Raw genomic sequence first — 23046 nt, forward strand, 5'->3', positions numbered from 1 at the left:
CACTTTCTGAGTCTCAAAGCAATTGGGCCACGTGAAATTCATAAGTCAAATCACATTAATTTTAGTCCTGGAGAATGAGTCTCACTTTCAGCATTTGAGTCTTTATTCTTCAATGCAAAATGTTTGTGTATATTTTCTTTTCCACACTTGTTAATATTTCATACAAATTTGAATATGACTACTTTGACTAGACCAATTCTAGGTAAAATAGTTTATTTCTACTAATTTAGTGTATACCTTTTCATTCTTGAACAGAGTGAAATGTGAAGTAGATGATCGTAAAAATAATGTGCAGTTTTATGTGCACCCCATGATCTCTTTCAGAAGTTAGAGGGAGAAACTCCGCTGTTGTTTTGCTCTTAGGAGGAGCCTGAACCTTCAGCATCTCATTTCACGTGCTGCTGCAAAAGATGTATCAAAATGGAATTTTTCCTAGAAAGAAAAGTATAGTTTTTCCTGTTTCTGCATCTCCTAAAGAGACCTGGCAGAAAGAGCTGCTCATTGGGATGAGCTCTGTCATGCAAGTATTAACAGCAATGGTGCCTCCACAGCCCCACATAACTCAATTCCTGTTTAGAAGTAAGATGCCTGTAATGCTAATGGGAACATTGTATGAAATTATTTAATCTGTGGGCAATCAGGCCAAAGAAGTCCATGAATCATTCCTACACATCTGCATTGCAAGAGATACAGTTAAGTACAATGGAAAACATTACAGTTGGGGGAGGCTGAAACAGAGAATAAGGTACAACTGGCATGAAATACATGGGGTTTTAACCAAAATTTATTGTATTGGCTACAGGCCAAGTCCAAAAAATAAGTGTTTAGAGGAGAATTAGAGTTCCTAAGTCTAAAACAGAGATGGTGGAAAAAACCCCAGTGAGCTGTGTCTGACCTTGCACCACGCCTAGATTCCCAAACCACGTTTCCTGTTTATACAGAAGCTATATTCTGCTGTATAGAGCCTCTCTGTGTACCTAGATCTGCACCAGTTCAACAGGGCTGAGCAGCTTGGCACTCTTTCATATCTCAGCTCAATCAGGAACTAAAAGCTTTGTGTTGCTTCATTCAGTTCCCCAGAGAGGCTCAGTTCAAGAGGTAATCCTCAAACCTCTCTAAAGAATGCCAATCAGACTGAGTCTTGACAACTGGAGTTGTACCTGTTCCCTCTAAAAGACATTTCTGTGATCTACTAGAGCAGGTAAAGCATTTATCCAGGAAGTGGAAGGTCTGAATTCAGGGCCTGTTCTTTGCAGATCAGAGATGCCAGTAGCCTTATTGATGTCTGGGTAAGTATTCACATGAAACCAGCCTCAAAGCTTGATCACTCACGGTCTCAGCTCCATCCCCTGCACAGGGCACTCCAGAGCAGGTGGTCTAGCTCTATTCAAGGATGCTTAAATGAGCACTGATGTGTTCCTCTCAGATCTGACTAATGCCATGCCAGCCGAGGGGGCTGACAAGTAGCTGAGAGGCAGCATTAGGGTGGTGGTAGTACCTCTGAAATTAGCTGTGCCAGGGGCCTCCCCCTTCAGCATGTTCCTGCTGTTAAGGAAGCAAAATCTACATTCATTGTCTAAACTATTTCAATATGAAAACCTGATTTTTTAAAAAAATAGATAAGTTATAAATTTTAAACAGAAATGTTCCTCTCAGCCTAGCAATAGCTACTCAGGAGTTGGAATTTGCAGCTTACAGGTTGGTAGATATAAGCAGCACTGGCTGCTGGTCAACTCTCCGGGAATGCCTTCAGTGAATACAGGTTTGGGAAATACCACTGGATGGCAATCTTGTGCCACAGAGGCTGTAACCACCTGTGATTTTTTGTTTTTGGCTGCAAACATAGATGTTTTTTAAAGACTTGCACTTCTTCCAAACACCATCATAGAGTTACTCCATGTAAGGCATTTAGTTTAATTTAGAGTTGCACCAGCATATCTGGGACAAAAATATGAACCAGATGTTGAGAAGTGATATTTTGACTGTTAATTCAATCAATAAAATTTTGAACAATTTATGAGACATGAATACAAGAAGCAAGAATAGAGGCTCTGGCCATGGAACAACAAGAGCACCCAGCATCAGTTCTTCTGTGTTGTTACAATCTACACTAAATTCTAATCACTGACCTTTAATGCCTTGTTAAAAGCCAGTGGTTTTACCCTTAAGACTGCTGTATTGTATACAGTATTCTTTAAAGGTACAAGAAATTTCTACTATGGCTGGCTTAAAACAAGAAGTTATCTTAGTTCTGAAAGTCAACATTTGAAGTCTTTGTTTTAAGGGTTCCAGTCTATGTATTTAAAATGTTTGGCGAGTGTTTCAATAATTTCTAATCCCAAGTATTTTGTTTTTATTTTGAAATATTTGAATAATGCCTCATTTTTTTCACATAGAATAATCATTCTGTGAAAGTCAACATTTTTTCAGAAAGTATTTAGGTTTTTTGAAAAGGAATAAATTTTTGAAAAGGACTAAATATACAGTGTTTAAAAGCGGTGATTTTTCCAGCTCTCTAGTGGAATAGAATCCTCTTCACAATAGCTCTTTAGTAAAGATAATCCATTTGGTTTAATGTTCTTTATACTTGTTGTGTATCAATGGAGTGTATGGGAGGACACCAGGAAATTGCTACAAGTACATTTCAACATCAGGGAAATGACTTACTTAAATTTGTGCTTCTGCTCCTTTTCTTTTGGTATTGATGGTGACACCTCTTTCCCATTAAGAGCTTCAGTTCCCCAACCCCAGACTGCACAGTACTCTAAACATTAGGAATATCTGACAAGTTCAAGAACTCCTTCAGTAAAGTCATCTTCTCTACCTTCACTTCCACCAAAACTATCACGAGAGCTGGGAACCAATTTGAGCTGAGGTGTTTTCTATTTTGGGGCTGGTAGCAAATCTCTGGTTTCAGCCAGGGAAGGAAGTGCTCAGAGTGTTTTATCACAGCCAGCTCTTGTGATTTACTTGGCATAACTGGAAGAAGGAAACTGTGTAAATATGGGCTAAAGCTTATTCTTGGGAAATGCACAGTTCCATGGACTTGAGATCTTTAATGTATATTTTTGGTTATTCCTTGCTGTCACTTCAGTTCTCTATTTGTAGTATGAGAATAATAACCCACAATTCTGTGATGCTTGACAGAAGAGTTCCTTCCATGGGCTCGGAGGCAAACCTGTCAGGCTCAGGGTAAGAATGTTTCGGCACATTTCTCTCCCTTCCTGGTTTTTAATTCTAAATTAAGAATTGACTGTAATGGCTGAATAACACAGCAACTTGAATATATTCAGAGAATAGGCTGGAAACTATTGTCTTCTTACATTTCTGCCCTTCTGTCTTGATGCTGGGACTTAGAGCCTTCCCAGCAGACAGGATAGTCTCCAATTCCCCTGTAAAGAGCCTGTGTCTCACCCACTTTGGTGTATGTACCCTTGCCATTCACTGAATGTTAGTTAATTTAATTTTTAAAATCTATTTTGTGGCAATTGCCTGGGGCTGTGTTCTTGTTTGTGGTTTCTATATATTAGCTATTGTAGATATTGGTAGTTGAGAGAGATGCTCTTAAGGAAAAGTTACAAGCTCTAGGTAGCATAAATGGGGAACTGAGATCCAGGGAAATAAAGGGATTTGCCCAAGGTCACATGCAAGTTTTGTGGCAGTGTTAATCTACCTGATCTGATTATCTAAGGCATGTAGGCACCAATGCATATTTAGGTGCATCTATCAGCCACAGGAATGCTAAACTGGAGAAGTCAGTTTGGGAAATTAAAGGGGGAAAAAAAATAAAAGCATGCTTGGCACTACTTGAAGACTTTGCAAGAAATTTCTACTTTCCCATTCTTTGAATACTTTGGAAATACATAAACACTTGAGATCTGCATTTTAAAATGTTGTTTCAAGCTGGAATAGCATCTGTTAAATGCAGTTAAGAAACATCTGTTTTTCCATTCCTGGAACCCTGAGCTGAGGCAGCCGTTTTCCTGTCAGCTCTGCTGTGGAGCAAAATTGGTTCAATAGGTCATTCTGTTCTCTCCATTTCTGAGTTCTCAGTTTCCTATTAAAAAGATGGCCAACAGCATGAGTAAGCAGGAGGGGAAAGGAGATTCTGTGTAATGTGTGTATTGGCCTGTGAAAAAAAATCCATTTAGCTTCAGACTGGGTTAGATAACTGGTGAGAGCAGAGTTATTAAGCATTGCAATGAACACCAGGGATTATGTGGAGCTATAAGATTTATTAGCCCCCATAATTATTAGTTTATCGTTCATCAGTGGAAATAACAATCTGATACAAATCTCATTGAAAACAAAAACCACATTTCACATTGATGGTCACTAGGCTCTGGATGCGACCCTCTCTGATATTGCTGATAGATGGCCTGGTGGAAACTGGTCACCAATACACAATATATTGGTTGCAACTGTTGTTGACTCTGATCTGAACAGCTCCAGACTGGATGCAGCAATTGGAGGGCCAGCAATGGTTGTATATAACCATCTTTTCAGCCATCACTCACTGCAGTGGAGTCAGTCTGAGAACAGCTGGGAGGGAGAATCAGAAGAGTTCAAAGGCCTCCTGTAGAGAAGACCAAAAGCATATTGTGTAGGTTTAAGTTCTTACATTCCCAGCTCTCTGTGCTTTGACAATGCATTGGACAAACAAATACATTTTGGGAACTGCATACTTTTTCCCTTTATTTTGAAAAATAGGATCAAGACTCATAAAGGCATTGAGCTGCTTATGCTCCCCCTGAAATAATCAGGCATTAAAAGTATGAATAACATTGAGATTGTGTACCATGATCTGATATTTAATTAGCAATGAAAATCTGTGTCATTCAGTCAGTGGCATTAAAATTAGGTAACAAGTGCACGAGTTGGCAGAACCTTCTATATGTATCCTTACTGAAAAATGACAGCACCCCTGTTTTGAAAACAACCGGAAAAGGACATGTTGTAACCTTCTGTCATGAACATTTTGTTGACAAAAAAAAAGCCAACAGGCCATTGGAGTCCTGTTTCTTATATGGATATAACTTGGCATCACTCACATTACTTAAAAGGCAAAACTAATCCAGAGGAAGGGTTTCTTCTTTTTTCTTTCTTAGATGTGACCTTTTCCTTCCACTTTGTGAATTTAAAATACTGAGGAAGTGAGTCCTAATCGGAGGAAGAGTTTCCTAAACAGAATTGGAGATGCAGCACTTTCTGTGGCGGGGTCTTGCAAAGTGCTGATGGTATAAATGAACTGATGGGGGTCAGGAAACTTGTGAAAGGCAGATAGGGTGCAGGAAGGGAAAAGGGAGTTGAACAGCGAGTGGGCAGTTGCAAGCAGCTTCCTGACTCTATTTACTGGGTGAAACATTTTGTTTCCTCCAGAGCAGTGTTGGACTTTGCTTTCATCATTGCCAGTGTAAGTCAAATGCTGTTATTTGTGTCATGTCTGGCTTATATTGCCCAGCATTCACAGTCTGATACTGATATGACCATTCCCTAGCTAGACTGGAGTTATCTAAATCTACATGGTGATATGGTCCTTCCAAACCCCAAGTGAACTACAGACAAATGTATGGTTTCATTAAATAAGATCTAGTCGACTGCCATGAGAGACTATGCCATTTTACTTCATGAATGGCAAAAAAATAATGTGTATATGAAAAAATGCTGTTGTCAATATATAGTTTGGAATGGAATTATGCAGGCTTCTGTGATGCCTGGGTTTCTAGTCCATTTTCCTCAATGCTATCTTCATCTGCTTTCTTCAGTCTCATCTGATTTTTGTATTTGCCATACATGCACTTTTTTTGTGTGAAAGGGAGGCTCAGATTGAATATTAGGAATTTCTTCACTGAATGAGTTGTTAAGTTGGAGCAGTTTGTCCAGGAAGTGATGGAGTCACCATCCCTGGAAGTGTTCAAAAAAACAGGTTAGCATGGCACTTTTTGATGTGGTTCAGTGGGCATGGCCTTACTTGTTTGAAGGCTGCACTTGATGATCTTGGAGGCCTTTTCTAATCTTGAGGATTCTTTATTTTGTAATTTGTCTGGACACAGTTACTGTTGTTGTCTGTTTGGAGCACCAATATCTGGAACTGCTGTGACTTGCAGAATCACACTCAGTGGTGTGATTCAAACGACCAGCACCTGTTACAGAAAACTGCTGCATGATGTGAACACAAATGTGCTTCTGCACTGCTTGAGTTCCACCTTAGTCCCGCTTTTCCTCATGGGTTCTCCCCCTTGGAGCTTAAAGTAGGAACGAAGGACATCTAGTGGCTCAACAGAACATGGCAAAAGAAGATGTTCTGCCCCGAAAGATGCGTTGTTGTGCAAAGATGTTTCAATGAAAATTAAGCTCAAGACTGTCTCAGTAGTTGAAATGTAGTTTCAATATGTGTAATTCCTTTAGCTAAGAGTCAAATAATCTGTGGTGAATTTTATTTTTGTGTTTCTATCTTCTTTGAAAAGGTGGGCTGGCTTTGAAACTTACACAGGTTAAATGTGTTCAGTACCTAATTTCAGGAGGACAGAACATCCTCTTGCACTAGGAGAAGCTGAGATACAGCATATGTGGATAAGAAATAGAAGCAAATCATACAACACAGTTTTAAGGGGGTTTTTTGATCCCCTAAATGAACAATTTTATTTTATGCATGGCAATTCAGGATGTGATTAATTAGACTCAGTGATACCTGATAGCTTTCAATGACAAGAAATGAATGTGAAGAGCAGTTGAATGGAATTTTTTTCTTTCTCTTTAGTGTGTTTCCTATTTTAATATTTAAATAATGAGTTTCTTTAACAAGCAACCCACTCTGAGTCATGTCTTCCTCTCTCCCTTTTGTTCTTATCCTAACCAGTAACTGCTTGTCATCCCAATAGCTTTTATTACAAGAGATGAGGTGCACTTAAGAGAAGCAAAAATATCAGCATTGAATTATGCACTGGTTTTGTATGGTGAGCTCATTTGGGCTAGGTTTGCCATTCTTTTTCTAGTCCGTACTGAAAATCTGGATGAAGTCTATGATGATGCTCAGACCAGGGCATCATCATGACCTTTCAACCTGCAATAACTAAAATGGAGAGACCAATGTCAGGTAGTCAAGGGTGTAATCTCTGAATGTGTCTTGTTCCCATCCTAACCCCACAAAAAACCCAAATTTCATCGATGCAGAGCTGGAGTATTTTGGCTGGGGCATATGACTAAAGAAGGCAACTACATATAAAGAGGGAGGCTTCTCTGCAAATGAGAGCAAATCATTGCCAAATATTAAGACAGATAATCTTCAGAGAGCAACAGGAGGCATTCTGTCTCACCTGAAATGCTGATAAAACCTGGAAGGCATGGGAGTGAGAGTAGACTGAGAAAAGACGAATGACTTGTTATTTTGCAAAGATGTGTAACTTGGGAAATTTTTTAAATGAGTAAGGAGTGATGATAAAGAAAATACTTTGCTAACCAAGAGGGTTTTTTCTTCCCTTTCCCCTCTGAACAGACTAAACTAGAAGCCTGTAGGCATTGGTAGTTAAGCTAAGGAAATTGTGAATAAGCAAGCAAATGGCTCTCCCAGCCCAGTTCCATGTGGAGCCCCTCTGAAGACCCTCTGCTAGGGGTCAGGGAGGGATTCTCAGTCTGTGTGTGCCATTAAAACTATATAGGAACAGTTATTTTAAAGCTGCTCAGATCACATTAGGAGCTTGGAACACAGAAACTGGGTCCAGTGGTTTGGGCTGGTGTTGCTGGGGGTTGTTATTGGTTATTGTTTCATCAAGATACATTGGAAGCAGGAACTTTATTAATGTCCTACAATTAATGAGTAGTGGAGAGAATATGGCAGCAGAATGATCTTATAATCATTAAGATTAATGAAAATATTTCTTTACACTAGGGTATTAGCAGCCTTTATTTATGTGATTGAATCTGCAGGTTTTAAACTCCTGAAGTTTTAGATGAACCAAGAGGCACAAAGTTATGTTGTTGAGGTCCCATTTATCTCCAGATTTGTTTCAACAACAGTTCATTGTAGAGAGAAGTTGCCATGAAGAGAACTTTGAAAGGTTTCTGTTTGGATCTCTAGTGAAGGCTGCATTTAGGATGTGAACATGGATATACCATGTTGCTGGCAACATTCAAAATAATATTAGGAACATGTGAGCTGGAGTTGGTTTAACTGGCAAGTTATTCTTTCTATTTCAGAAACTTCTGGGAAAGAATGGCAAAGCCAAGGTACACCTGACAATATATATGAACTATCCTGATGCAAGTGTGCTCAATGACCAGGATGAAGAAAAAGAAGCAGGCTGGCTTTTTAATGAATATTAAATGCGAACTTCTTAAATCTCTACTTACCTTTACCACTGTGAGATTCTGGTTACCACATTACCACTTTACTGATTAATAGGGCAGTGCAATATGAGCCTAGAGTTACATGAGTTCTAGAATGAATAATTTTCCTTGTGAAAAAATCTAGGAAAAATTAACAGTCCTGTACTGACCACAGATGAGTTGAAAAGAGCATGTTTTGGGGAAAGGTTGGAGTGTGCCTTCGACAGATTTTGAGCAGAAAACGTAAATGGGAGAGCTGAGACTCAGCACCTGACATCTTCCACACTTCAGTCTGTTACAGTGCTGGAAATCAGCCTAGCATTCCTCTGTTCCTACTTCTGTTGATGCTGGAGTGCCAACAGCAAAAAAACTGTGACTGCTCCACTCAGCCTTCCACTCCCACTGCCCTGGTGCTTTGCCCCGGCCCTGTGCAGGCATGGGTACATATTTACTGACTAATACAGGCACACACAAATTTCCATTGACTAATCTTCCTCTGGCAGGGTGAGTCATCATATAAGGAAAGGTTGTTTCTGCTTGTTCTTTGTTCAGGTTGATTCCAGTCAGAGTTCCAAAAAGCCAGGCCAGTACCTTCAACACCTATGACCATATCTGCTCTCCCACGGTAACGGAGGGAAGTTTTGAGAGATATCTGTAGCTTCAAGATTTCTGAAGGGAAAGATCTTCCTTGGAAACTACATTGAAAGGAGCTGGCAAAGTTCCTGGTAAGAACTTAGCCTTTTCTCCATCTGTCAAAACAAGGCATAATCCTTCCCTGCTTCACAACAGTCTTGGGAGGAATCATCAGTTAACAAGTTTAAAACACTAAAAGTGATTTCCTATTATAAACCACCTAGGCTTCAGTTCTTATGAACACAAACTCATCTCACCCTTCTTAAAGATCTTCTCCCTCTTTTCACACATCTGTATTCTTCTTTGCATTCTGCTATTGCAAAGTGTAATTGCTGCTAGCATTGCTTTTATACACCTGAGAGCAGTTTTAACTATCACATTATATTTTCCTGAACAATTAAATAATCAGCAAAAGAAAATATTTTTCCTTCAATTTCTGTTCTCCTTTTTATCAGTATTGGAAAATGCTTTCTACCTCATATTGCTGACTACTAAAATTTCCTCATCACTGCTCCAACTCCTTGGTATTGTTATGAAGAAGAATATCTGCATATAAAGCATTTTTTAGTCCAGCAGTCTTTAAGAGAATTAACTGTGAATGGAACTGGAGTTCTCTATAAACAGTGCCCTGTATTAATATTATGTGTTGCCTGAGTTTGCATGCTGCAAGACCTGTAGTTCTTTCTTCAAAAAGACAACTTTCTCTGGAACAGAACAGCAGCAGACCAGAAGATCAGCACTGTTTTAAATGTGAAATGCACTATCCAACTGGAATTGCACAGAGAGCCAAGAGAGCAAAATGCTCTGGAAGCTCCTGCAATCAACTTTCATGCCAGAACTGGCAAGATATTTTTAGCTATGACACGCTCTTCAAGATTTATTTAGGGTTGTAAGAGGTATACCCAAATCTGGGGGTGGTGACCACTTCAGTTATGGTCCTGCCTTGTCATCATCCAAGTTCTCCTCCCACACATGACCTTGCCTGATCTGTGAAGCAATCCTTGCTTTTCTCCCTCACTGCCATGATTCCTTTTACTCCTGCTCATCAGTGTCTCTCCTACTATGAATGTAAAATCCTGGCTTTTCCTCATTTCTCCATGCTATAAATCCCTTCTTTCCCAAGCCCAGAACTTCTTCCCTATCCAGGTTTTCTACCAGATGCTGTATGTTAGCATAAGGAAACCTCCCAGCCTTATATATGTACATGAGAGAGGAACATGAGCTACACTTCACATGGACTTCACAGTGAGGGTGGTCAAAGCCTTAAACAGGATGCCCAGGGAGACTGGAATGTCCACCCTTGGAGATATTCACACCTACACCAGGTAAAGTGCTAAGCAACCTGACCTAACTTTGAAGATCTGTTTTTAGCGGGTAAAGGATGAGGTTATCTTCAGTGATTCCTTTTAATCAAAATTATTTCATCATTCTACTTAAATCTTGAAGAAAAAGAGGAAGAAGGAGAGCACAGAAGAATCAAAGAAAAATATGGTTTTCCGGCAAGAAGCAAAAGGAATACAACAAACCAAAGTGCTGTGCAAGTTATCCTGCTTTTCATGCTCACACTGAAGTAACTCAGAATGCAGTCAGAGAGATGCTAAAATCTGCAGAGAACCAAGAGAATGAACACCAACGTGTCTGTGGTTAACTAAAGCTTACTTCATCTGTTTGACCTCAAAGCCTGGTTAGAAATGTGCGTGTTGTCTTCAGAATATTCTCCTCTGAAATATTCCAAGGCACCATCTGTTTTATTTGTGCAGATTCAGAGTAGGAGCACGATGCAGGCAGTACCCACCTCCTCAGAGCTTGGGCTGAGCAGTGACCCAGGTGCTGCAGCCAGGTGTTCACTGGAGATTGACCCCCTTGGGCCTGCAGAGGAGTAGGAGCACACCAGAGGTGCCTGTGCCCCCTTCATGGCAAGCAGCAGTTCCAGCTCCCTCGTCTTATGAACACTTCAGAGGGATGGTCTGCAAGTCCAGTGTGTGAATACATGAAATATCCAAATCAAATCCAGAGCTGTGACAAGTCTTTATTCTTTTAGGAAATCTCAAATCCAGGTGATCACCTCTATAGGTTTCATAGTACTAATAAATATCAAGGTGAAAGCAGAGAAACAAAAATATACATGTAAATTCTATCACAGTTTTTTTAGAATGACTTCCCAAACTGTACAAAAATTAATGTATCAGTAATCTTAAATCACACTCCTCCAACTGATAAACAATTTGAGAAGTCATTGCCCTCAGATCCTTCATTCCAGAGTACAAATAGTTAAAAAGTCCCCAGAATCTTTATGATGAAAATGGTTCTGTGCTCTGGTTTATTTTACTGCTGCTGCTGGTTTATTTGGGAGATGCATCACCAGCAGATAAACAAGCATTGATAATACCAGCATCTGTTTAATAAATAATATATTATAAAGTATTGTTCTTCCCTTATCCTCTTAAATAGAACAAGTTCCTGAAATTGAAAGTCCGCTAACAAAAGGTACAAATAGAACAAGAAATCTGGCAGCAAAATATTTCTTCTTTAACAATAGAGCTGCAAGAGCAACACCCTTTTGTGCAGCTCAGTAGAAGAGTACTGACAAATACTCTTCCATAAAATGCCTGATAAACTGATTTAATATGATAAGAGTCCTCCAAATCCCAGCCATTAAACTCAAAGCCAAGAGGAGCTTGAAAATTATGATAAACTATAATATATCGCTCATGGGTGGCCTTAATGTTGAGTCTGGGATGAGTTGCATGAACAAAAATGACTGGAAAAATTTTAATACAAAAGAAGAAACTTGAAAGGCAAGCACAATGACCACCATAACAGAGAATGTAGCAATTCCTAACACAGCATCAAAATGTTGCTTGCTTGAAATCTGGGCTAAATTTTCCTATGAGTGTGTTTTATGGGATTATAACAAAAACAAAATTATCCTGACAACTTGAAAGAAAAATGAGTGGCTTAGTAGACGGATTGATAAAGCTGGAAAGGACACCAATTTATCCAGGCATGCAATGCTGCTTCAGATCTGAAATAAAGCCTGAAAACTTCAAAGCTAAATCCAGGTAAAGAACAATTGTGCTTGAGTTAGGACATCTGCTTTGCTTCAAATGTTTGTTAATTTATTTTTTAAAAGCTGTAAACAATGACCTGGTAAATAAAATTATAGTAATATATCCTTGAAAATGGATTATTTCTGAAGCAGATCTGCAATTAAAAAGGGATCTAAGGAGTAAAACTTAACCCTGCAAATCTGCACAAAATCACATTTACTTTCCATAAGATTTTAAAACCTGTTTGCTTACATTGGTTTAGAAAATATTAACTGGATTTCTTAATCACTTAGATGCTTTAAAAGATTTTACTTTTGCTGAGAAAGGCAATGAACAAGTCAGGATACTGGCAAGGAGTGGATACACGTGGGTCCCTGCTGCTTACACAGGCCCAGCTGTGGCTGCAGACCCAGCTGTGTTGGGCCTGGGTATTTTTGCCTCGACAGAGCTGGCAACAAGCTCAAAGCTTGAGCTCTGACACAGGCAGCAGCAAGCCTTGCTCTGAGGTGGCTCAGCTGTAATAGGTCTCTTAGGCTAGTCCTACTAATGATGAAAACATAGTTTTCTAACTTTGTAATTTTTCTTTATTTAAACTTTTCACTGGAAAAGGTAGGAAAGATGAATTAGAAAAGTAATTTTCTTTTATTGGCCATTCAGGATTTTTAAGCTGTTACTTTTTAAATTATCTACAATAGTTTCCTTGTTTTTAGAATAAGTGCATGATATCATATCCTGAGCCCTTCCCTTTTCTTGTAACTTTCTGAGGCACTAGGAGGAGTCCAGCTACAGTCATCATGTGGATTGGCCTGTAAAACTGCAGTGGAGCTCCTTCTGCCACCTCCTGCCTGCCCAATTCATACTCCTTAAGAAACTGCTGCTCTAGGACGAAGGATCCTTTAAGCACAGTGAGTATCAGCTGAGAAAGCAACCAATTTATCCAGCTTGTAAAGTTGCATCAGAGGGCAATCATTGCTCTGTGTATTTACATTTATGTGCAGTTTGGGACACAAAAGTAACAGGAAAACTTGCTGTCAGTTTTTGACACTGAAGTGGAGAAGGGAGTTCCCTGGCCCAGCTGGGGTGAGACAAGGAACAGCAGCGACATGGGAGGCTCTCAGGGAGCAGAGATCAGATTAAGGTGTGGGCTAGGTGTAGAAAAGCTACATGTATTGTGCCAGGCAACATACCTATTTTTTATGGACAGAGAGACAGGAAAAAACCAGCTGCTAAAATGTATGTACAAGTAGCTGTGCCCAAGTACATGGTATTGTATTAATGCTGGATGACAAGCACCTTTTGTTTATTCTTAATCTGGCTTCATATAAAGAATGTAGTAGTACTAGCTAGTAATAAGCAAAATAGAAGAAGAATAAAAGAAATAGTTGTCTTCAGTAATCTTCACTCATCCCTAAAGCATGCAGGCCAAGTACACATTCACAATGAGTCATTGACTCTTTTTACTATAACTATAACCTGTGGTGGTATTATTGCTGCATTTTTCCATCTTGGTCTGTAGCTCTGAAATGCAGAGCTAAAGGCTCTGCTACCATTGGTGGAGGGCCGAAGGTTTTGTCTAGATGTCTCTGGTGTGATAATTTAGTAGAAACTAGGTAAATATATAAATAATAAATTTATTATCATGATTTATTATTATATTTAACATACGTATGAGTAAGGTAGTATGATCCATGTTTCACAGTGTAAAAACTGTTTTAATGAAAGTAAATAAATGACATGCATTTATAGCTACCAAATGAACTTGTAGAATTTTTATTAACCTAGAAAGTTGCTTTTAAAAGGATAGAGCATCTGAATTTTCCTGTGCCTGTTGTTCTCATAGAAGACCAAGCACTAACTTCATTCCGAGGCTGTAAAGGACTTATGACCATGCTTTACATAAAGGCCTCGATCTAGGATTAGATGAAACCAACAGAAAGCAGCAATGATATTTCTGTGAATGCTTCAGATAACAATAACTGTCTTCAAAAAAGTCCTTGGTGATGTGAGCAACGACTCAGGAAATACATAACCTCTGCATGTGTCATTGATGACATTACTTTGTGGTTTTACTTTGCTCACTGTGGTTTTGATGAGCTCCTTCATGGGGTCACAGCACAGTGTTTGTAAAAAGCATTGCTTTTTGTTGTCTGCTAAACTGTACTGTGAGGAAAAAACTCTTTGGTTAAAAAATTGCTGATGCAGTTAGTTTTATGATAGAGCAAGCCTGACATTTTCTATAACATGGCTATGGTAAGAGTGGCAGGAGGCTGAAGATGTGCTGTGTGCTGCTCAGCCTCATTAGCATGGAGATTGCTGTACTGGAGATGACCATTAGAACACCTCCTCCAGGCTTCTGCCTCCTGCAGTGACCTGATCCAGCTCAGTCCAGAGAGATCAGCTGGCAAATAGGCTTCACAGGTGATGTTTTTACATGCCTACCAATTAGTACTTTTACATGTCTGCCAGTTAATAATTGTTTGTGCAGTGCAATATGAGGGGTTTGTAACTCATTTAATAGAATATCACAGTGGATGTTTACGTTTCCATAGAAATGGTTGTTTCTTGAATTCACTGAGAACTTGGTTCCAACAAAGTTGTGTGGCCATGAGTTGAATAAAAATTGTGTTTTAGAAAAACATTATTTCCTTTCTCTGAATTTAAATCACTGCCATTCACTTCCATTAGATGTAAACTTGCTTACACATCATAGAAAAAACTCAACTTAGTATTTCAATTGTGTGATCTACTGAAGAATAATGATATATTTTTATTCCTACTTAGAGTTTGGTCTGTCTAGCTTGTGGCAATGATTTTTTTTTTTTCAACTTATAAACTTACTTCAAGGACTTGACTCACAGCTTTAGAATTCTAGAATATGTGATGTAGTCAGGCCACTAGGCTGGCCACTTGCCCAAGATGAAACCATGCTGAATATCTCAAATCTCCTCCCTGTCCCACATGCCCTTGCCTGATTTCTTATGCCTGGGTATTGAGAGCTCTTGCTCTATGGAAAATGTCTAAGTCTGCCAGCTCTGTTTTGTTCCTTTTTCTCTGAGGACAGTTTATTGGGGGCTCCTTTTGCTAACTCCTTGAAGAGCTGGAATTTGGTTTTTTTTCCTTTACTAGAGTTTCAGGGCCTGACTTTACTCTTCACCTAACCCCTATCCCTGGGGACTGCAAACTCCAGTCCAGGCTGCTGCCAATATTGAGCTCACCAGTTAGCTCACTTGTGTTGCTGACCAACAGGTCCAGTAGTTAATTATTTTGTTGTCATGCTTTAGAAATCCAAAGAAAATAATTAATCAAATGAAAGAGATTGTATTTTCCTTTACAGAAACTATCTGATTGTGCTCTTGTATCCTGTTTTTATATGTCTTCAAAAATAAATTTTCCAGCACCTTGCATTCAAGAAATGTTAGGTGCATAGCAAATGTTTAATTAAGTAATCCCACACAGCACTTGTGAGGCAGGCTCCTTCATTTTACAGGTGAGACAGAGTGAGGCAGTAAATTAAGTGACATGATTAATATCACACAGTGAGTCAGTGCTAATGCTGAAAATAGACTTTGTCTTCTGGTTCTTTTCCCTGTATTTTAATCATCAAAGTAGACTTAACTCTGAAGTTGAATTAACTCCTTAGTCTATTAAAATAATTGTTCTAAATTTCATGTTGTAGTCAGTATGTTTTAATCACCTAAACAATACTGAAATATTTACAAAAGTTTTCCTTGCTTCCTTGCTTAGAACCCTTTTGTCTTTCTTGTTCAGATTTTGCTTCAGGTTGTCAGCTCAATATGTTTTGTTTACAGTGATCCTGAACTTCAAGAAGATAATCTAGCAGATCTCCAAAAAAAAAAAAAAAAGAATGCACTTTAAAAATGCACTTAAACTCAGAGCAATCTCCTTGACCCAATGTAACTTTTTTCATACTCTCGTGAGTTTAGGGCTGTTCCACTTCATAATACCCATAGCTTTAATTAATGAAGCACGCTGAAGTTATTGGCCCACAGAAAGCAAAAGATAGACTGCTGGTTATGCTGTCATGACTAAATGAAAATGTATCCTGAAGCAAAAAAGAGCAACAGCATGTTAAGAAATATGTGCTTAGAAGTGTAGTACTGGGTCATCTCTGAATAAACTGTGTGCTGGGTCATCTCTGAATAAACTGGTAGAGAAAGAGATGCCATCCTTACAGACCTGTTTAAGTGAACAGTACCCATGGTCAGGCTAATGAAATGCTCCAGCAGCTTTAGAGCTTTCCTGAGCACAGTCCACAGATTTGTTTATACTGATAGGATATATATAAATTTTTCCAATCCATGCCATGTTACCTGTTTAATAGTGTTCTTCAGTATAGGATAGAATAAATGGCCCAGAAAATATGTGCATAGGCATAAGACTTAAAGAGGCTCAGGAAAGAGGAATGAGGGAATGATATTACTGTGGCTTGCTCCCTATTAAACCTGAGTACAGACACAGCTGTCTGTTACACAGTCCTATACAATACTTTGTATCATACAATATTTTTTAGTGTGGGTGAGACAAGCAGCAAAGGCTGTGGTCAGCTCCAAGATTTTTGTAAAGACTTTCGCCACATGTAATGAATTTACATTTTACATTGTGATGTATACAGCTGTACAACTTAATTGAAATTTAACAACAAAATACCTCAAAAATTCAACTGCTTCATTGCTGAATGCAAATAAAGCTTCTAGGTGGCAGAATCAGTCAGTAAGCATTGGCATGCTATATTTATAGAAACAACTCTGAAGTAATTCACGTGTTGTACTTGTAAAGAAGATTGTCACATCTTGCCTACTGAATTACAGGCTAGACAGAATGTTTCAGGTAAGAATACAAGGAGAGATGTTCCAAGAAGGACATTGTCCTTCCTCTTTGGGGTCAATACTTCCAGTTTACCATGTAGTTTTCCTTTGGGGTTTATCTTATTCTTAAAATGTTAACTATGAGCATATTTTGCACTTTGCCACTTGGGCTGTGTAATCAGTGATCAGCTGTCCAAGACCCATCAGACTACCACTCCAACTTTGCTTTCTTCTTTTTGCTAGAGAGTAAGAGGTTTTTCTCAGAGACTTCAGCAAATATCCTGAAGCCAAGTGATGAGCAGTTTGCAAGACAGTGCTGTGTACCACTGTCAGGGACAGAGATGCTGCCTTTCAAAGGGTTTTTGAAAAGCAGGCCAGAGTTGTTCAGTACAAATTGGGTAAAAAAGACAGTTTTGTGACTTTTATAGACTTTGAAACCAAACCCAAGAAAGCAATGCAAATAACTGACTTTTTTTGGTAGGTCTTCATTTATGTCTCCTTTTATCTGTAGCTCCTATTATTAAGTGAAATGGTAATAGTGTTTGAGAAGTTGAAAACTTTAATCAAACATTAGACAATATTTTTAAAGAAACAGAGTTCAAAATAAAATGCCCAGGTGTTCTCTTCCTGATTGGGAATAGGGGAAAGAATCTGGTCTGTGTGTCTGACCAAAACTAGCCAAACCAGTAGAAATTAAATACATGAACATTCAGTTCATGGGTACAGATTCATTTTCATTAACAATTCAGCTAATAAGCATGAAGAATGAGTCAGCTTGAGAAAAGCAGAAATTACTTGTGGATAATCTGAATGAGAATGGGGGATGCATAATACATTATCACATTTGAGAGGAGTTCTGACAAAATAGGGACCTTGAATTTTAGATGCAGAGAGTTATACTTGCTTAATCTGTTATTGAAGAGAATAGATACAAGCCAGCTTCAATGATTAAGTATTTACTGTGCTTTTTTACATAATTAACATTATTTAGGATCTTACTTTCAGAGAAGACCTCACTGTGTCCTGCCTACCTTAAGTACTTGGATTATTGGTCACTGGTTCCTGGCAGGTCTATTGCAGCCTTGTTCTGTTGATTCAGCACAGAAAGAAAACATTTTAAGAATGTCAGTTCTTCAAGTTATGGGGATTATAGGCATGGGAACAGTACATGTTTGTGAAAGGTACAGGGTGCCAGACTTCATTTCCCATGATGGCAAGAGGGAAACTGAGGTACAGCCACAGTGCTGCTCTGAAGAGTTTACATAGTTGCTCTGAAGAGTTTATATAGTTAATAGAGTTAATTATTCTTTAGAATAGTTAAAAGTTAAAGTTGTTCTTTAGATTTGATTCACAGAATTGAGAAAGCATTTGTGGTAATATGGTGCTTAGACATAAGAGCCAGAAAATGGAAGGGGAAAGAATGTGAAAAGAAATGCATAATGAGGGAGTTGGCCAGTTTATTTCTTAAGCTCTTTCACAGGCCAAAGCACAGTGAAAGGGGCAAAGCTAGGCAATACAATTTAAGAAAAAAATCCAATATGAGTTATCTTAAACTACTTATAAAATAAGCCATTAGCAATGCACACAAGGTAGATTTTTTTCTAACATTCCTTATTATGTGTTAACATGGCACCATAAAGGTCCAAGAACCTTGGATCACACAACTTGCAAAATACCCTGATTCTTGCTGGAACTAGGTACAGCGAGACAAGTACAAGCCGAACCTGTAAATATGCCCAAGACCTTCTCTGTTCAATAAAACAGGTGGTTTCTGCTGAAACTAGTTTTGCTTGAGGACTAATTTGTAGTTCCAAGTGTCTTTCAGTGCTGACAGCTGAAGAAGGTAGCTCGGGGCCAGATTGTAATAATGTTCACTCCTTGATCTAATGGGCGGATGTGTTTAATTAACCTTTGTTTCTGCAGAAGCAGACATTCTGGCAAGCTGTAGGAATGCTAAAGAAGGGAAATCTAAACTGCAATGAACCTAGGCATATTCTATATATCTAGTACTAGATAAAGAATGTTAATGTAGATAAATACAGTTTCCTAGGAGATAGATATGTATAAGCAATTTCTGTAAAAGAAATTTAACATGGATCCCCCTGTAGGACTACCCCTCATTAATTTCACAAGATCCAGCTATGATCCCATGTCCTTGGGACACTTGCCTCTTGTGTCTGGCACAGTTCTTCAATAGGTGGTCACAAAAGCACATATTTAAAATGAAAATATTCTGCTTAGTATCTCTTGGATGGAGTTAGACCTGACATCCTCATTGCTTGTTCCATGTCCTCCAGTGACTTTTCCAGATACCAGAGCTTGGACTGACCCTTCCCAGAGCTTCCTGTAAAGTGCAGATCTTAAGGTTTATAGCTAATTCTTCAGAAGGCTTATGGCAAGTCTAATGCAAAGCAGACATCCTTTGCATGAAATTGCTGAAGGCACTGTTTTTTGCTTGAAAAACTAAAGCACTGTAGATTACAATCATACAAGCACAGCAAACTCCCTGGCCACAATGTCCCTAATCTTACACTAAAAAATCACCAACTTTGTATGAGTATTTGGAAAGAATGCAAATCAGAGCTTATTGTCTCTGACCTTCATCAGCTCTGCTGCCACAATAGCATCATTGTTTCCTATCTCCTCCCCTTAATAAGTGACACCCTCCATTCCTCTCACTTCCTTTCCATCCTAAATCTTTCCATCTGAGAGGCTTTTTAAAGCTCTGCTTTGTCATCTGGTTTTGCTACTACTGTGATCTAAATGCCAAACATCTTCAGTCCGTCTCAGTCAGCCAAATCTCTGTTTTCACTTAAAAGGCATCTTATGAGCTTGAATGTTGGAAATTCCTTTTATTCCTGTATTCTAACAAACAAGGTATATTCCAGCTGAAAGAAACTTTTATGTTGCAGCATTATTCTTACTAATACTGTGCTGCAGCAACACAGTATTAACCACAATCATAAACAGTGCTTTTCCCACCTCAGCACTGTGACACAACTCTTTCCTTCATAATACTGTGCACAAATCTCTACATTGTCACAGTACATAAGGACGAGTGCTAAGGGTGCAGTTAAATTACTAATTGACTAATCCCATGCTTTATCCACTGGGTTTCTGTTCCAGAATGAAGTGTTGTGACAACAAATGAGGTAACCAAGGAAAAATCAAACTGGCTACAACTGTCAGGATTATGAGTTCAATATAATTCTTCAGCCTGTTCATACTGGTCTCTGTTTGTTTCTAATAAGGACTGATGACTTCAAAAGCCACAAACTGTGTGTGAAGTTCTTGGGTGATGACAATTTCTTTTGTAATGTTGCCCAGTGTCTGAGACTATCCTGGTAGGGTTGTGAAGCCCTGCTGTGAGCAGTGTCCCATTGCAAAGAGAAGGTTTGCACTAAGACTGAGGATGGAATAAGAGTGTTTATGTCCAGATATAAAGAGTGATCTCCAAAAGCTCTTAACACTGAGCATGGTCAGTGGATGCAGTCAGGCTGACACAGATGAATTCTGGAGATTCTTGACCAGTATGGTTCAAAATGCAGCCCTCTGGCCCAGTCTGGTCTGCAGGATCTTCTGTCTTTTTGAAACACCTCTTCTATGGAAATTCCAACTAGCAAGCTGCTGCCTCTCCCAAAGAGAAGGAAAGGAGTGAGGATTATTCTCAGGATGAGCTGCTGCCTCATCCCAAAAAGGAGGAATTGTGGGAAAGGATAGCACCCTAATACAGAGAAGTTGTTGCTGTGCTGTTGTCTGAATGATTTTGAGTGCTTGGACATGCGAAACACTCCTAGATAGCCTGCTGCCTTATCTCTCTGCTGAGCAGGTAAGAACAGCAGCACCTCTCCACCACCACTGTTCTCATTTGTTACTTGTTGGGGGGTGGGGAGGAGGGATGGGACACAGAGGAGGGAGCAAGGGACAGTAATTTTCCTCTGCAGCCTGTCACCCCACGCCCACGCAGCCTTCCCCTGAAGCCTGATTTACTGCCCAAGTATGACAGTGTGATGGTAGGAGGTATGAAATCACAGTCCTGAACTGCTATTCATTGTCATCTCAGTCAAGCTAACGGGGTACCTCTCCAGATTTTGATCAATGACAGTTAATTATTTTTCCTCTTTGGAAGTGGTACACACTTCTTTCTTTTGTTAGCATGTCTGATAATGGCAGGGGATTTTTCTGAAGGTAATCTTGGAACAAAACAGCAGCTCCAGGCACTCTGTAAGAAGCCAAATACAAGGGAAGGGTGGAGCAAAGTTGCTATTTGATAATAAGAATAACCTACAAGAAAGTTTCCTTATCTCTCTTCACTGCTTGTTTTTCAAAAAGTAACTGTGATGAAAAGGCAGCAACTATTCTTCTCTGAATGTAAAATCTGTTCTGATAAGATTTCTGGAAGAACTTGCATTCAAAGCTATCTTCATTCAAATCCTTCCTAAAATGCATTTCTTCCATAACGTGTTTCTATGCTAATCCACTAGGCGTTGCTATTTACATCTTTAAAAGAAACACAGGACTTCATCTGGACCAATTGTAGAGTAAGAATGACTAAGTGCATGCATGTCACATAGGAAAACATTGTCTCTGGAAAGAATCTATTGCCTCCTGGCAGTAGTTTTTTATATTGTGGTTTTATTACTTATTGTTGATTATAATCTCCACAAGGAAGGGGCATTTGTCTTTAAACACCATTTATGCCTTTTACGGCATCATTTATGTCTGTAACTTTCTGTAATCACAGAATATTCTGAGTTGGAAGGGACCCATAAGGATCACTGAGTCCAACTTTTAAGTGATGGCCCATATGGAGATCAAATCCATGATTTTGTTGTTATTAGCACCATACTCTGACCAGCTGTGCTAATAGAAAAGATCAAGAAGGAAACAAGAAGTAATTTTACAATACAAATTAGCTCCACCTTGAATAGCTGTCAAATTCTACTCTGCCATCTCAGTGTATATCCAGATTTGGTGCTAAAGTCACTGGAATGGAAGATGGTCGTAGCTCTTGAAACAGAGAGGACTGAATGGGAGAGGAGACCAGTAACACTGCAGCTAATAGATTCATTCCCAGTGTCTCAGACTATGCAGACATTAAATAAGGCTTAGCAGGACAAGCTGAGTCTGTGCTGCCTCATGTTATGGGCTGCTAATGTAGCTCAGAAGTGCACATCTGCTATGTAACAGTGTACAAAGGTTCCCAAACCAGGCACTATTCTAGTGAGACCACAACATCTTGAAATTACATTTGGTCACATATTTAGGCTAGTATTTATTTGGGGTTGCTTTAAATTCTTGCTCTAGCAGAACAGTAGCATTGTTTTCAGTGAAAATTTTGGGAAACTTCTGTGATTTACTCCGTGAAAAATTACATGGAGAGACTATTTCCTCTGAGTCATCACTAGGAAAAATCCATTATTACAGAGGTGAAACATGTAATTGTGATAGCTAGAATTGAAAGAAAATAACTATAACTGTAGGTATTTTGAACATACTCAAATTTTTGTAGGTATATTGAACATACCCAAATCAGTTGATACAGCATATTTCAAACCCAAAGGTGTCAAAACTATTGATTTCCAAAATTATAATTATTCTGTATGTCCAAAATTTTACATTACTATAATAATTATCATAATAAAGTTTATCATAATAAAGATTGGTCCTTCACAACCAAAATACTCACTACTAGATAAAACATGATGGTTATTTGTACAGCAGAGGAGAAGAAAGAAATAAGATTACTGCATCCACCAGAAATGTCTGGACCCTCTATTTTTTAGCAGCATGTGGATATCTGCTCTGTATTCTGGCAAGGAAGCCCTGACAGAAGTGGCATAGGATGTTGTAGAGTTAGCAAGCTTGGAGCCAGGAAGGAAGGCAATATTTCCTGACACTCGTTAGCAATCTCAGAGGAAGGACAGCATCCTGCCTAGTCATGCTAAATCAGCTAAAGAGGCCCTACTAACACAGCAAATCCCTAACCCATCCTTGTTAAAGCAGAAGGATATTCAGATTTGCTTAGGAAAAAGAAGCCATGATTTTGGATGTGATTGTGCAAAGTACCCATTAAACTTTACTCTCCTACACTGTGACTTTCTAATTTGCTCAAGGGAGCTGTGAAATGAACAACCTGAGGGCTTACCTGTCTTTGGTTTGTCTCCCTTTATCAAGCTTTGACAAGCACACTTGGTCAGTTTTCCCCTTTT

This window comes from Passer montanus, unplaced genomic scaffold (assembly GCF_014805655.1).
Source record: "Passer montanus isolate IOZ18808 unplaced genomic scaffold, ASM1480565v1 scaffold1, whole genome shotgun sequence".
NCBI lineage: Eukaryota > Metazoa > Chordata > Aves > Passeriformes > Passeridae > Passer > Passer montanus.